The 12,830-nt window shown below is 47.6% G+C and overlaps 1 protein-coding gene across 1 annotated transcript in view; it reads right to left on the bottom strand.

The window, feature by feature from the left end:
• Positions 1 to 3,115, bottom strand: part of M6PR (mannose-6-phosphate receptor, cation dependent) — a 36,832-nt gene extending 33,717 nt beyond the window's left edge. The window contains exon 1 of the mRNA XM_068255261.1: positions 2,357 to 3,115. The gene's annotated coding sequence lies outside the window, so the exon portion shown is untranslated. The remainder of the gene's footprint in view (positions 1 to 2,356) is intronic.
• Positions 3,116 to 12,830: the final 9,715 nt, after the last annotated feature.

Raw genomic sequence — 12,830 nt, 5'->3', positions numbered from 1 at the left:
TACAGTGGGGCACCTGCTCCCTCTCCTGGCTCGGTACAGTGGGGCACCTGCTCCCTCTCCTGGCTCGGCACAGTGGGGCACCTGCTCCCTCTCCTGGCTAGGCACAGTGGGGCACCTGCTCCCTCTCCTGGCTCGGCAGTCGGCACAGTGGGGCACCTGCTCCCTCTCCTGGCTTGGCACAGTGGGGCACCTGTTCCCTCTCCTGGCTCGGCACAGTGGGGCACCTGCTCCCACCATAAACAGAAGTGAGGAATACAATTTCCATAAACAGTCATCTGCACTTTGTGACACTCTGTGGTGTGATTTTCATATGCAGGTTTTACAGCCAGTCATGGGCAGAAAGCAGAAGTGCGGCCGCAGCAGAGCTAGTAAATGAACAGCAGCTGGAAATCTAACAACCACAGAACTATTCTGCAACAGTCACGCTTAGGAAACAATCATCCAGCATTGCAGTTCTTGAGAAATGACTGCCAGTAGGCCTTTGAGCAGGCAGGGTGTAAGCAATGTCCATGCATGAACACTCTGACCATATAGCCTGATGGGAGATGTGTCTCTGGATGTGGCCAGTGAGGTCAGAGAATTGCAAGAACACTAGATCTGAATAGGTATATTGCATCACTGACTCTGAAAGTATTACACCTGAAGCAAACAATACATTATGAATAAGCCAACGGTGGGCTAGACTGCTGGTTTTGCTGCTCGCTGTTATTTAGAGGTAACTCCCACTCCTAACCACTTAAATTTTCGACTGGCACCCATGACTGTGCACAAGCGCATCTGCACTGGGCATGTGCGAGTTCTGAACCGGGCATGCCCAGTAAAAGGAAGCGCTCGTGCATTAAAGAAAATGTTCCAAACGTATGCTTGCCCAGTGATGTTCTCGTGCTTTGTCTACAGACCCGGAGAAGTTCTGGGATGCTGTGAACTAAAAAACTAAGGCTAGGCTCACAGCAAGCTTTGCGTTCCCTGTAACAGCAGGAACGCAACAAAATGGGAAAGTTGCCCTGCATGCTATCCACGCATTGCATCGCGAACTGTAAAACAGTCAATAAAAATTATGTTTCACTGCTAAGCACGTGGTGACAAACTGCGTTACAATGTCTCACGCCGTTATACCACAATGCGGCGTTCACAGTGCGGCAGGACAACTGTGGACCGACAGGACGGAGAGAAGACCAGGAAGGCTCTATGGCACAGTTGTCAAACTCCAGGCCCGTGGGTCGAATGTGGCCCTCCTTGCCATTTTATGTGGAACTTGAGAGCTTCCAATGTCCATCACTGTAAACAGCAAAAGAAAGACAGCGCATTGCCTTGCTGTCCGGAGGAGCACACCGGTGACAGCGTTTCTGACTGAAACTTTGTCAGTTTGAGCCAGAGTGCAATAATATTTACCTGCTCCAGTGTTGCGCCATGTCTCTTCTGCTCTTCCTGCCAGTCACACGCCCTGTGCTTCCATACCTCCTTCTCCCGATCATGTGACATGTGACATGCCACAGTAGCCAGAAGTATGCTGCACAGCGCGCGTGGCTGTCAGGAAGATCAGAGGAGGCCAAGAAACAACACTGAAGTAGGTATTAAACTCCTCCCCTGCACTACTCTGCAGAAAGGGGGAGGAGCAAGCTCATCACGGTCACTATGGTTACACCACTTTACACTGTTCAGTAAATGTGTGAGCTTAATACACAATTTGGCCTGCAACTTTATTAGATTTTGGCCCCTCACGTGATTGTGTTTGACACCCCTGCTCTGTGGGATCCAGTGCTCTCCCTCTCCATAGGCAAGCATCTAACCTGAAGAAAGTTTTCTCACTTCAGGTTTTAGGCACAGCTTTAAAGGGACCCCGAGCAGTGCCTAAAAATGAAAATCTGGACTTACCCGGAGCTTCCTCCAGCTCCCCTTAGCCTGCTAAGACCCTAAGCGGCCTCTGGGTCCGCTCCGTGCATCCGTTAGATGCACGACTTTACCCTGAGTCGTGTGCAACTGTGCATGCAAGGCCAGTCTGATGCCCGTCGGCGTGAGCGTTCTGCATAAGCGCGGGTCTCATAAGACTGAACCACACCTGCACAGAAAGCTCACAGCGACAGGAACGTGGATGGGCTGTGCGTGACTACAGGTAAAGTCACGCATCTAACGGAGGCACCAGCGGGAGCACGGAGCGGACCCAGAGGCCGCCAATGGCTCTCTTGAGCCACAGGGGGGAGGGGGGGGGGCTGGAGGAAGCTCCAAGTAAGTTCAGATTTTCTTTTTTTTCCCCCTGCTCAGGATTCCTTTAACAAAGCTGTCAGGTAAGACCTGTGCAAAGTTCTGTTTCAGCTCTGACTAATTTCAGTTTTACAGAATTATCCCAGCATCATACCTGGAGCTGGCTCTTCCCTGGGCTGGGGGTCCTGTCAAGCCGTTCCCTGGGCTGGGGGTCCTGTCAGCCTCCGGCAGAGTGGAGTTACCTGGAGCTGGTGGTTCCCTGAGGCTGGGGGTCCTTCCTGGGCTGGCAGTTTTGTCAGGCTTCCTGCTGTCTGGAGCTGGCTGTACCCTGGGCTGGGGGTCCTGTCTGGAGCTGGCTGTTCCCTGAGGCCCCTGGACTGCAGTGTGGAGTCACCTGGAGCTGGCTGTTCCCTGGGCTGGGGGTCCTCCCTGGGCTGGGGGTCTTCTCAGGCTCCCTGCAGTCTGGAGCTGGCTGTTCCCTGGGCTGGGGGTCCTGCAGTCTGGAGCTGGCTGTTCCCTGGGCTGGGGGTCTTCTCAGGCTCCCTGCAGTCTGGAGCTGGCTGTTCCCTGGGCTGGGGGTCCTGCAGTCTGGAGCTGGCTGTTCCCTGGGCTGGGGGTCTTCTCAGGCTCCCTGCAGTCTGGAGCTGGCTGTTCCCTGGGCTGGGGGTCCTCACTGGGCTGGCAGTCTTCCTGTAGTGTGCAGCTCTCTGTGGATCCTGTGATGATGAGGCTGTCAGAGCCGGGGGCTGCAGCGGATGCTGTAGAAGAAGCACCACATGCCAGGTATGGGTGGAGCCAAGTCCCCGGATTACCCCCCTGTAATTACCTCCCTCCACTCCCCATTCACTGCTCAGCTCTCCTCACTCTCCTCTCTCTCTGCGAAACCGGAAGCCGGAAGCTAGGAGGAAGTTACTCCCTGACAGTCTGCGGAACAGAGGGCGTGACAAACTCTACAGCCCTTATATCCAATCACAGTCCTGCTATGACCATAGCCCCGCCCAGCTCTCGGCCGCTGTCTATCAGACTCACGGGACGGTGATCACATGCCGTCACTGTCTGTCACATGCTGTGTACAGCTGGCGGGACGTCACGCTGAGGGTTTAGCAAGGAGTTCTGGGAACTGTAGTTTCTAGTGTTATGTGCATAAGGTTGGCCCAGTACCATTTGTCTGCCTGCACCTATTGTCCTACCTGAGTGCTGAAACCCCGCCCTGCTGCCTAAGCTTAAAGGGAACCTGTACTGAGTACAATTATTTAAAACAAACATGAGGTAACTTCAAATGAACATTACATAGTTACCTTGCCATCAGTTCCTCTCAGAAGCTCACCATTTTCTTCTGACAATAATCCCTTCCAGTTCTGACAATATTTTGTCAGATCTGAAATATATCAGTTGCTGTCAGTTATTTATCAGTTGCTGTCAGTTATAGCTGAGAGGACAACTGCTGTGCCAAGTAATGTCTATGTTTCCCTATGGCTATAGTGGGTGATGTTACAGTTTAACAGTGTGCTGACCAGAAAGCGGTTATGGGGTAATGGCCATTTCTAAAATGGAGGACAGAGAATTCCCTTGATCACAGTGGACAAACAGGACGCAAGAAAGGAGAAAGAGATTGAGGAGTAGACTACACGGGAGGTAAGTATGACTTGTGTATGGTTATTTTGACTTTTAATTTTCAGTTAAGGTTTTTCTTTAACCACTTGCCGACCGCCTACTTCATATTGGCGGCGGCAAAGTGGCAGCCCGAGGACCACGTAACGCAGATTGGCGTCAGGTCCTGGGGCACTCTCTGGCCGGGGATCGCGCGCTGGGATGCGCGCGCATCCGCCGGCAATAGGCTCCGCCCACCCGCGACGTCAACCCGCCGGCCAATCGGAAGCGCCGGCGGGTTGTTAACCCGACGATCGCCGGATAGGAAGCGTATAATACGCTTTGTAATGTTTACAAAGTGTATTATACAGGCTGCCTCCTGCCCTGGTGGTCCCAGTGTCCGAGGGACCACCAGGGCAGGCTGCAGCCACCCTAGTCTGCACCCAAACACACTGATCTGCCCCCCCCTGCCCCCTGATCGCCCACAGTACCCCTCAGACCCCCCCCTGCCCACCCCCCAGACCACCGTTTGCACACAATCACCCCCCTAATCACCCATCAATCACTCCCTGTCACTATCTGTCAACGCTATTTTTTTTTTTAGTCCCTAAACTGCCCCCTGCTCCCTCCTGATCACCCCCCCCCCCACCCCTCAGATTCTCCCCAGACCCCCACAGACTACCCCCCCCCCTGTGTACTGTATGCATCTATCCCCCCTGATCACCTGTCAATCACCTGTCAATCACCTGTCAATCACCCGTCAATCACCCCCTGTCACTGCCACCCATCAATCAGCCCCTAACCTGCCCCTAGCGGGCAATCTGATCACCCACCCACACCAATAGATCGCCCGCAGATCCGACATCAGATCACCTCCCAAATCCATTGTTTACATCTATTCTCTCCTCTAAACACCCACTAATTACCCATCAATCACCCATCAATCACCCCCTATCACCACCTGTCACTTTTACCCATCAGATTAGACCCTTGCGGGCACCCAATCACCCGCCCACACGCTCAGATTGCCCTCAAACCCCCCCTTATCGATTCGCCAGTGCATTATTTACATCCGTTCTTCCCTGTAATAACCCACTGATCACCTGTCAATCACCCCCTGTCACTGCCACCCATCAATCACCCCCTGTCACTGCCACCCATCAATCAGCCCCTAACCTGCCCCTTGCGGGCAATCTGATCACCCACCCACACCAATAGATCGCCCGCAGATCCGACATCAGATCACCTCCCAAATCCATTGTTTACATCTATTCTCTCCTCTAAACACCCACTAATTACCCATCAATCACCCATCAATTACCCCCTATCACCACCTGTCACTGTTACCCATCAGATTAGACCCTTGCGAGCACCCAATCACCCGCCCACACGCTCAGATTGCCCTCAAACCCCCCCTTATCGATTCGCCAGTGCATTATTTACATCCGTTCTTCCCTGTAATAACCCACTGATCACCTGTCAATCACCCCCTGTCACTGCCACCCATCAATCACCCCCTGTCACTGCCACCCATCAATCAGCCCCTAACCTGCCCCTTGCGGGCAATCTGATCACCCACCCACACCAATAGATCGCCCGCAGATCCGACATCAGATCACCTCCCAAGTGCAGTGTTTACATCTCTTCTCTCCTCTAAACACCCACTAATTACCCATCAATCACCCCCTATCACCACCTGTCACTGTTACCCATCAGATTAGACCCTAATCTGCCCCTTGCGGGCACCCAATCACCCGCCCACACGCTCAGATTGCCCTCAGGCCCCAGCCTTATCAATTCGCCAGTGCAATATTTACATCAGTTATTCCCTGTAATAACCCACTGATCACCTGTCAATCACCCATCAATCACCCCCTGTCACTGCCACCCATCAATCACCCCCTGTCACTGCCACCCATCAATCAGCCCCTAACCTGCCCCTTGCGGGCAATCTGATCACCCACCCACACCAATAGATCGCCCGCAGATCCGACATCAGATCACCTCCCAAGTGCAGTGTTTACATCTCTTCTCTCCTCTAAACACCCACTAATTACCCATCAATCACCCCCTATCACCACCTGTCACTGTTACCCATCAGATTAGACCCTAATCTGCCCCTTGCGGGCACCCAATCACCCGCCCACACCTCAGAACGCCCTCAGACCCCAGCCCTGATCACCTCGCTAGTGCATTGCTTGCATCTATTTCCCCCCTCTAATCACACCTTGAGACACCCATAAATCACCTCCTGTCACCCCCTAGCACACCTACCCATCAGATCAGGCCCTAATTTGCCCCGTGTGGGCTCCTGATCACTCGGCCAAACCCTCAGATCCCCCTCAGACCCCCTTCCGATCACCTCCCCAGTGCATTGATTGCATCTATTTTCCCCTCTAACCGCCTCCTGAGACACCCATCAATCACCTCCTGTCACCCCCCTAGCACTCCTATCCATCAGATCAGGCCCAATACATCCTGTCATCTAAGAGGCCACCCTGCTTATGACCGTTTCCACAAAATTTGCCCCCTCATAGACCACCTGTCATCAAAATTTGCAGATGCTTATACCCCTGAACAGTCATTTTGAGAAATTTGGTTTCCAGACTACTCACAGTTTTGGGCCCGTAAAATGCCAGGGCAGTATAGGAACCCCACAAGTGACCCCATTTTAGAAAGAAGACACCCCAAGGTATTCTGTTAGGTGTATGATGAGTTCATAGAAGATTTTATTTTTTGTCAAAAGTTAGCGGAAATTGGATTTTTATTGTTTTTTTCACAAAGTGTCATTTTTCACTAACTTGTGACAAAAAATAAAATCTTCTATGAACTCACCATACCCCTAACGGAATACCTTGGGGTGTCTTCTTTCTAAAATGGGGTCACTTGTGGGGTTCCTATACTGCCCTGGCATTTTAGGGGCCCTAAACCGTGGGGAGTAGTCTAGAAAACAAATGCCTCAAAATGACCTGTGAATAGGACGTTGGGCCCCTTAGCGCACCTAGGCTGCAAAAAAGTGTCACACATGTAGTATAGCCATACTCAGGAGAAGTAGTATAATGTGTTTTGTGGTGTATTTTTACACATACCCATGCTGGGTGGGAGAAATCTCTCTGTAAATGGACATTGTGTGTAAAAAAAAATCAAAAATGTATCATTTACAGAGATATTTCTCCCACCCAGCATGGTTATATGTAAAAATACACCACAAAACACATTATACTACTTCTTCTGAGTATGGCGATACCACATGTGTGACACTTTTTTGCAGCCTAACTGTGCTAAGGGGCCCAAAGTCCAATGAGTACCTTTAGGATTTCACAGGTCATTTTGAGACATTTGGGTTCAAGACTACTCCTCACGGTTTAGGGCCCCTAAAATGCCAGGGCAGTATTGGAACCCCACAAATGACCCCATTCTAGAAAGATGACACCCCAAGGTATTCTGTTAGGTGTATGATGAGTTCATAGAAGATTTTATTTTTTGTCAAAAGTTAGCGGAAATTGGATTTTTATAGTTTTTTTCACAAAGTGTCATTTTTCACTAACTTGTGACAAAAAATAAAATCTTCTATGAACTCACCATACCCCTAACGGAATACCTTGGGGTGTCTTCTTTCTAAAATGGGGTCACTTGTGGGGTTCCTATACTGCCCTGGCATTTTAGGGGCCCTAAACCGTGAGGAGTAGTCTAGAATCCAAATGCCTCAAAATGACCTGTGAATAGGACGTTAGGCCCCTTAGCGCACCTAGGTTGCAAAAAAGTGTCACACATGTGGTATCGCCGTACTCAGAAGAAGTAGTATAATGTGTTTTGGGGTGTATTTTTATACATACCCATGCTGGGTGGGAGAAATCTCTCTGTAAATGGACAATTGTGTGTAAAAAAAAAAATCAAATAATTGTCATTTACAGAGATATTTCTCCCACCTAGCATCTGTATGTGTAAAAATACACCCCAAAACACATTATACTACTTCTCCTGAGTACGGCGGTACCACATGTGTGGCACTTTTTTGCACCCTAAGTGCGCTAAGGGGCCCAAAGTCCAATGAGTACCTTTAGGATTTCACAGGTCATTTTGCGACATTTGGTTTCAAGACTACTCCTCACGGTTTAGGGCCCCTAAAATGCCAGGGCAGTATAGGAACCCCACAAATGACCCCATTTTAGAAAGAAGACACCCCAAGGTATTCCGTTAGGAGTATGGTGAGTTCATAGAAGATTTTATTTTTGTCACAAGTTAGCGGAAAATGACACTTTGTGAAAAAAAACAATTAAAATCAATTTCCGCTAACTTGTGACAAAAAAAAAATCTTCTATGAACTCACCATACTCCTAATGGAATACCTTGGGGTGTCTTCTTTCTAAAATGGGGTAATTTGTGGGATTCCTATACTGTCCTGGCATTTTAGGGGCCCTAAACCGTGAGGAGCAGTCTTGAAACGAAATGTCTCAAAATGACCTGTGAAATCCTAAAGGTACTCATTGGACTTTGGGCCCCTTAGCGCAGTTAGGGTGCAAAAAAGTGCCACACATGTGGTATCGCCGTACTCAGGAGAAGTAGTATAATGTGTTTTGGGGTGTATTTTTCCACATACCCATGCTGAGTGGGAGAAATATCTCTATAAATTGACAATTGTGTGTAAAAAAAATAAAAAATTGTCATTTACGGAGATATTTCTCCCACCCAGCATGGGTATGTGTAAAAATACACCCCAAAACACATTATACTACTTCTCCTGAGTACGGCAATACCACATGTGTGGCACTTTTTTGCAGCCTAACTGCGCTAAGGGGCCCAAAGTCCAATGAGCATCTTTAGGCTTTACAGGGGTGCTTTCAATTAGGCACCCCCCAAAATGCCAGGACAGTGAACACACCCCACAAAAGACCCCATTTTGGAAAGTAGACACTTCAAGGTATTCAGAGAGGAGCATAGTGAGTCCGTGGCAGATTTCATTTTTTTTTGTCGCAAGTTATAAGAAATGGAAACTTTTTTTTTTTTTTTCCTGTCACAAAGTGTCATTTTCCGCTAACTTGTGACAAAAAATAAAATCTTCAATGAACTCACCATGCCTCTCACTGAATACTTTGGGATGTCTTCTTTCCAAAATGGGGTCATTTGGGGGGTATTTGTACTATCCTGGAATTTTAGCCCCTCATGAAACCTGACAGGTGCGCAGAAAAGTCAGAGATGCTTGAAAATGGGAAAATTCACTTTTTGCACCATAGTTTGTAAACGCTATAACTTTTACCCAATCCAATAAATATACACTGAATGTTTTTTTATTTATCAAAGATATGTAGCAGAATAACTTTCGCGCTCAAATGTATAGGAAATTTTACTTTATTTGAAAAATGTCAGCACAGAAAGTTAAAAAAGTCATTTTTTTGACAAAATTCATGTCTTTTTTGATGAATATAATAAAAAGTAAAACTCGCAGCAGCAATCAAATAGCACCAAAAGAAAGCTGTATTAGTGACAAGAAAAGGAGGTAAAATTCATTTAGGTGGTAGGTTGTATGACTGAGCAATAAACCGTGAAAGCTGCAGTGGTCCGAATGGAAAAAAAGGCTCTGGTCCTTAAGGGGTTTTATGACTGCAGTCCTTAAAGGGGAACTGAAGAGAGAAGTATATGGAGGCTGTCCTGTTTATTTCCTTTTAATCAATACCAGTTGCCTGGCAGCCCTGCTGGTCTATTTCTCTGCAGTAGTATCTGATTAAAACCAGAAACAAGCATGCAGCTAGTCTTGTCAGATCAGACTTATAAGTCTGAACCACTGAAACACCTGATCTGCAGCATGCTTGTTCAGGGGCTATGACTAATAGTATTAGAGGCAGAGGATCAGCAGGCCTGCCAGGCAACTGGTATTGTCTAAAAGGAAATAAACATGACAGCCTCCATATACCTCTCTCTTCAGTTCCCCTTTAAGTGGTTAAAGGACCACTCCAGCTAAAGCAGTTAAAATCTGACAGGTTTCAGGCTAGTCCCATCTCCTCATGGGGGATTCTCAGGGTTTTCTTAGTTTTCAGAAGGCATTCCCTGAACAACAGTTGCAAAGTGTAAATGCCAGAATAGTGTGCAAGTGAGTTGGGAGGCTGGCTGGTATCTTACTATTTTGGCAGATAAACTGCCATTCAGGAAATGCTTTATAAAAACAAAGAGAACCCTGAGAATCCCCCATGAGGAGATGGACGAGTCAGATTTTAACTGCTTAGAGAGGGAACACACTGTTTTCTGCTGCGATTCCAGTGTCTCCGTCGGCTTTTGCAATTGCATTTTTTGCAAATGGTTTTGCCGCAATCGCCGCACAATTTTTTGTTTGCAGCGGCATGTACTGTAATTGCGAATGCGCGCGACGTGCAGGAAAAAAACAGCTGTGTGATTTTAATGATGGAAAGCCCATGCGAACAGTCACAACGAGTGAGGCTATTGACTTCAATAGCCTTTGGTCCGAAGCAAAATTGCTATAATGGTCCTTTAACTCCTTCCTGTCTGGTGCCTGACCACCCTTCATTGCTAGGTGGTCCCCAACTTGAGCCTTTTCTACCTGCTGCCTAACCTTAACCCCTTCCTGCCTTCTGCTTAAAGGATATCAGAGGCAACAGCTCTTACTGAATGTATGTACCTCTGTTGGCGTGTGAAGCAGCTGGGACTGTGTCCATGTTCCCAGGGCCGGTTCTAGACTTTTTGTTGCCTGGGGCAAACTTGTGACTATGCCCCCCTCTCCCAATTTGGTTTGGAATGATCGCACAGCACCCAAAAAGGTATAGGTGCCCCCTGTATAGGGTAGTCAGGTATAGTTGCCCCAGTATAGGTAGCTAGTATAGTTTCCCCAGTATAGGGAGTATAGTTGCCCCAGTATAGGTAGTATAGTTCCCCCCAGTATAGGTAGTATAGTTCCCCCAGTATAGGTAGTATAGTTCCCCCAGTATAGGTAGTGTAGTTCCCCCAGTATAGGTAGTATAGTTCCCCCAGTATAGATAGTATAGTTCCCCCAGTATAGGTAGTATAGTTCCCCCAGTATAGGTAGTATAATTGCCCCAGTATAAGTAGCTAGTATAGTTGCCCCAGTATAAGTAGTATAGTTCCCCCAGTATAGGTAGTATAGTTCCCCCAGTATAGGTAGTATAGTTCCCCCAGTATAGGTAGTATAGTTCCCCCAGTATAGGTAGCTAGTATAGTTTCCCCAGTATAGGTAGTATAGTTTCCCCAGTATAGGTAGTATAGTTCCCCCCAGTATAGGTAGTATAGTTCCCCCAGTATAGGTAGTATAGTTCCCCCAGTATAGGTAGCTAGTATAGTTTCCCCAGTATAGGTAGTATAGTTTCCCCAGTATAGGTAGTATAGTTCCCCCAGTATAGGTAGTATAATTGCCCCAGTATAAGTAGCTAGTATAGTTGCCCCAGTATAAGTAGTATAGTTCCTCCAGTATAGGTAGTATAGTTCCCCCAGTATAGGTAGTATAGTTTCCCCAGTATAAGTAGTATAGTTCCCCCAGTATAGCTAGTATAGTTCCCCCAGTATAGCTAGTATAGTTCCCCCAGTATAGGTAGTATAGTTGCCCCAGTATAGGTAGTATAGTTGCCCCAGTATAGGTAGTATAGTTCCCCCAGTATAGGTAGTATAGTTCCTCCAGTATAGGTAGTATAGTTCCCCCAGTATAGGTAGTATAATTGCCCCAGTATAAGTAGCTAGTATAGTTGCCCCAGTATAAGTAGTATAGTTCCCCCAGTATAGGTAGTATAGTTCCCCCCAGTATAAGTAGTATAGTTCCCCCAGTATAGGTAGTATAGTTCCTCCAGTATAGGTAGTATAGTTCCCCCAGTATAGGTAGTATAGTTCCCCCAGTATAGGTAGTATAGTTCCCCCAGTATTGGTAGTATTGTTCCCCAGTATAGCTAGTATAGTTCCCCCAGTATAGGTAGTATAGTTCCCCCAGTATAGGTAGTATAGTTCCCCCAGTATAGGTAGTATAGTTCCCCCAATATATGTAGTATTGTTCCCCAGTATAGCTAGTATAGTTCCCCCAGTATAGGTAGTATAGCTCCTCCAGTATAGGTAGTATATTTCCCCCAGTATAGGTAGTATAGTTCCCCCAGTATTGGTAGTATTGTTCCCCAGTATAGCTAGTATAGTTCCCCCAGTATAGGTAGTATAGTTCCCCCAGTATAGGTAGTATAGTTCCTCCAGTATAGGTAGTATAGTTGCCCCAGTATAGGTAGTATAGTTGCCCCAGTATAGGTAGTATAGTTGCCCCAGTATAGGTAGTATAGTTTCCCCAGTATAGGTAGTATAGTTCCCCCAGTATAAGTAGTATAGTTCCCCCAGTATAGCTAGTATAGTTCCCCCAGTATAGGTAGTATAGTTGCCCCAGTATAGCTAGTATAGTTCCCCCAGTATAGGTAGTATAGTTGCCCCAGTATAGGTAGTATAGTTGCCCCAGTATAGGTAGTATAGTTCCCCCAGTATAGGCAGTATAGTTCCTCCAGTATAGGTAGTATAGTTCCCCCAATATAGGTAGTATAATTGCCCCAGTATAAGTAGCTAGTATAGTTGCCCCAGTATAAGTAGTATAGTTCCCCCAGTATAGGTAGTATAGTTCCCCCCAGGACTGTAATTGCGAATGCGCGCGACGTGCAGGAAAAAAACAGCTGTGTGATTTTAATGATGGAAAGCCCATGCGAACAGTCACAACGAGTGAGGCTATTGACTTCAATAGCCTTTGGTCCGAAGCAAAATTGCTATAATGGTCCTTTAACTCATTCCTGTCTGGTGCCTGACCACCCTTCATTGCTAGGTGGTCCCCAACTTGAGCCTTTTCTACCTGCTGCCTAACCTTAACCCCTTCCTGCCTTCTGCTTGAAGGATATCAGAGGCAACAGCTCTTACTGAATGTATGTACCTCTGTTGGCGTGTGAAGCAGCTGGGACTGTGTCCATGTTCCCAGGGCCGGTTCTAGACTTTTTGTTGCCTGGGGCAAACTTGTGACTATGCCCCCCTCTCCCAATTTGGTTTGGAATGATCGCACAGCA

The sequence above is a fragment of the Hyperolius riggenbachi genome, chromosome 10, assembly GCF_040937935.1.
Source record: "Hyperolius riggenbachi isolate aHypRig1 chromosome 10, aHypRig1.pri, whole genome shotgun sequence".
NCBI lineage: Eukaryota > Metazoa > Chordata > Amphibia > Anura > Hyperoliidae > Hyperolius > Hyperolius riggenbachi.
Note: the sequence above shows the minus strand (reverse complement) of the source record. Positions and strands in the feature narration are given on the sequence as shown.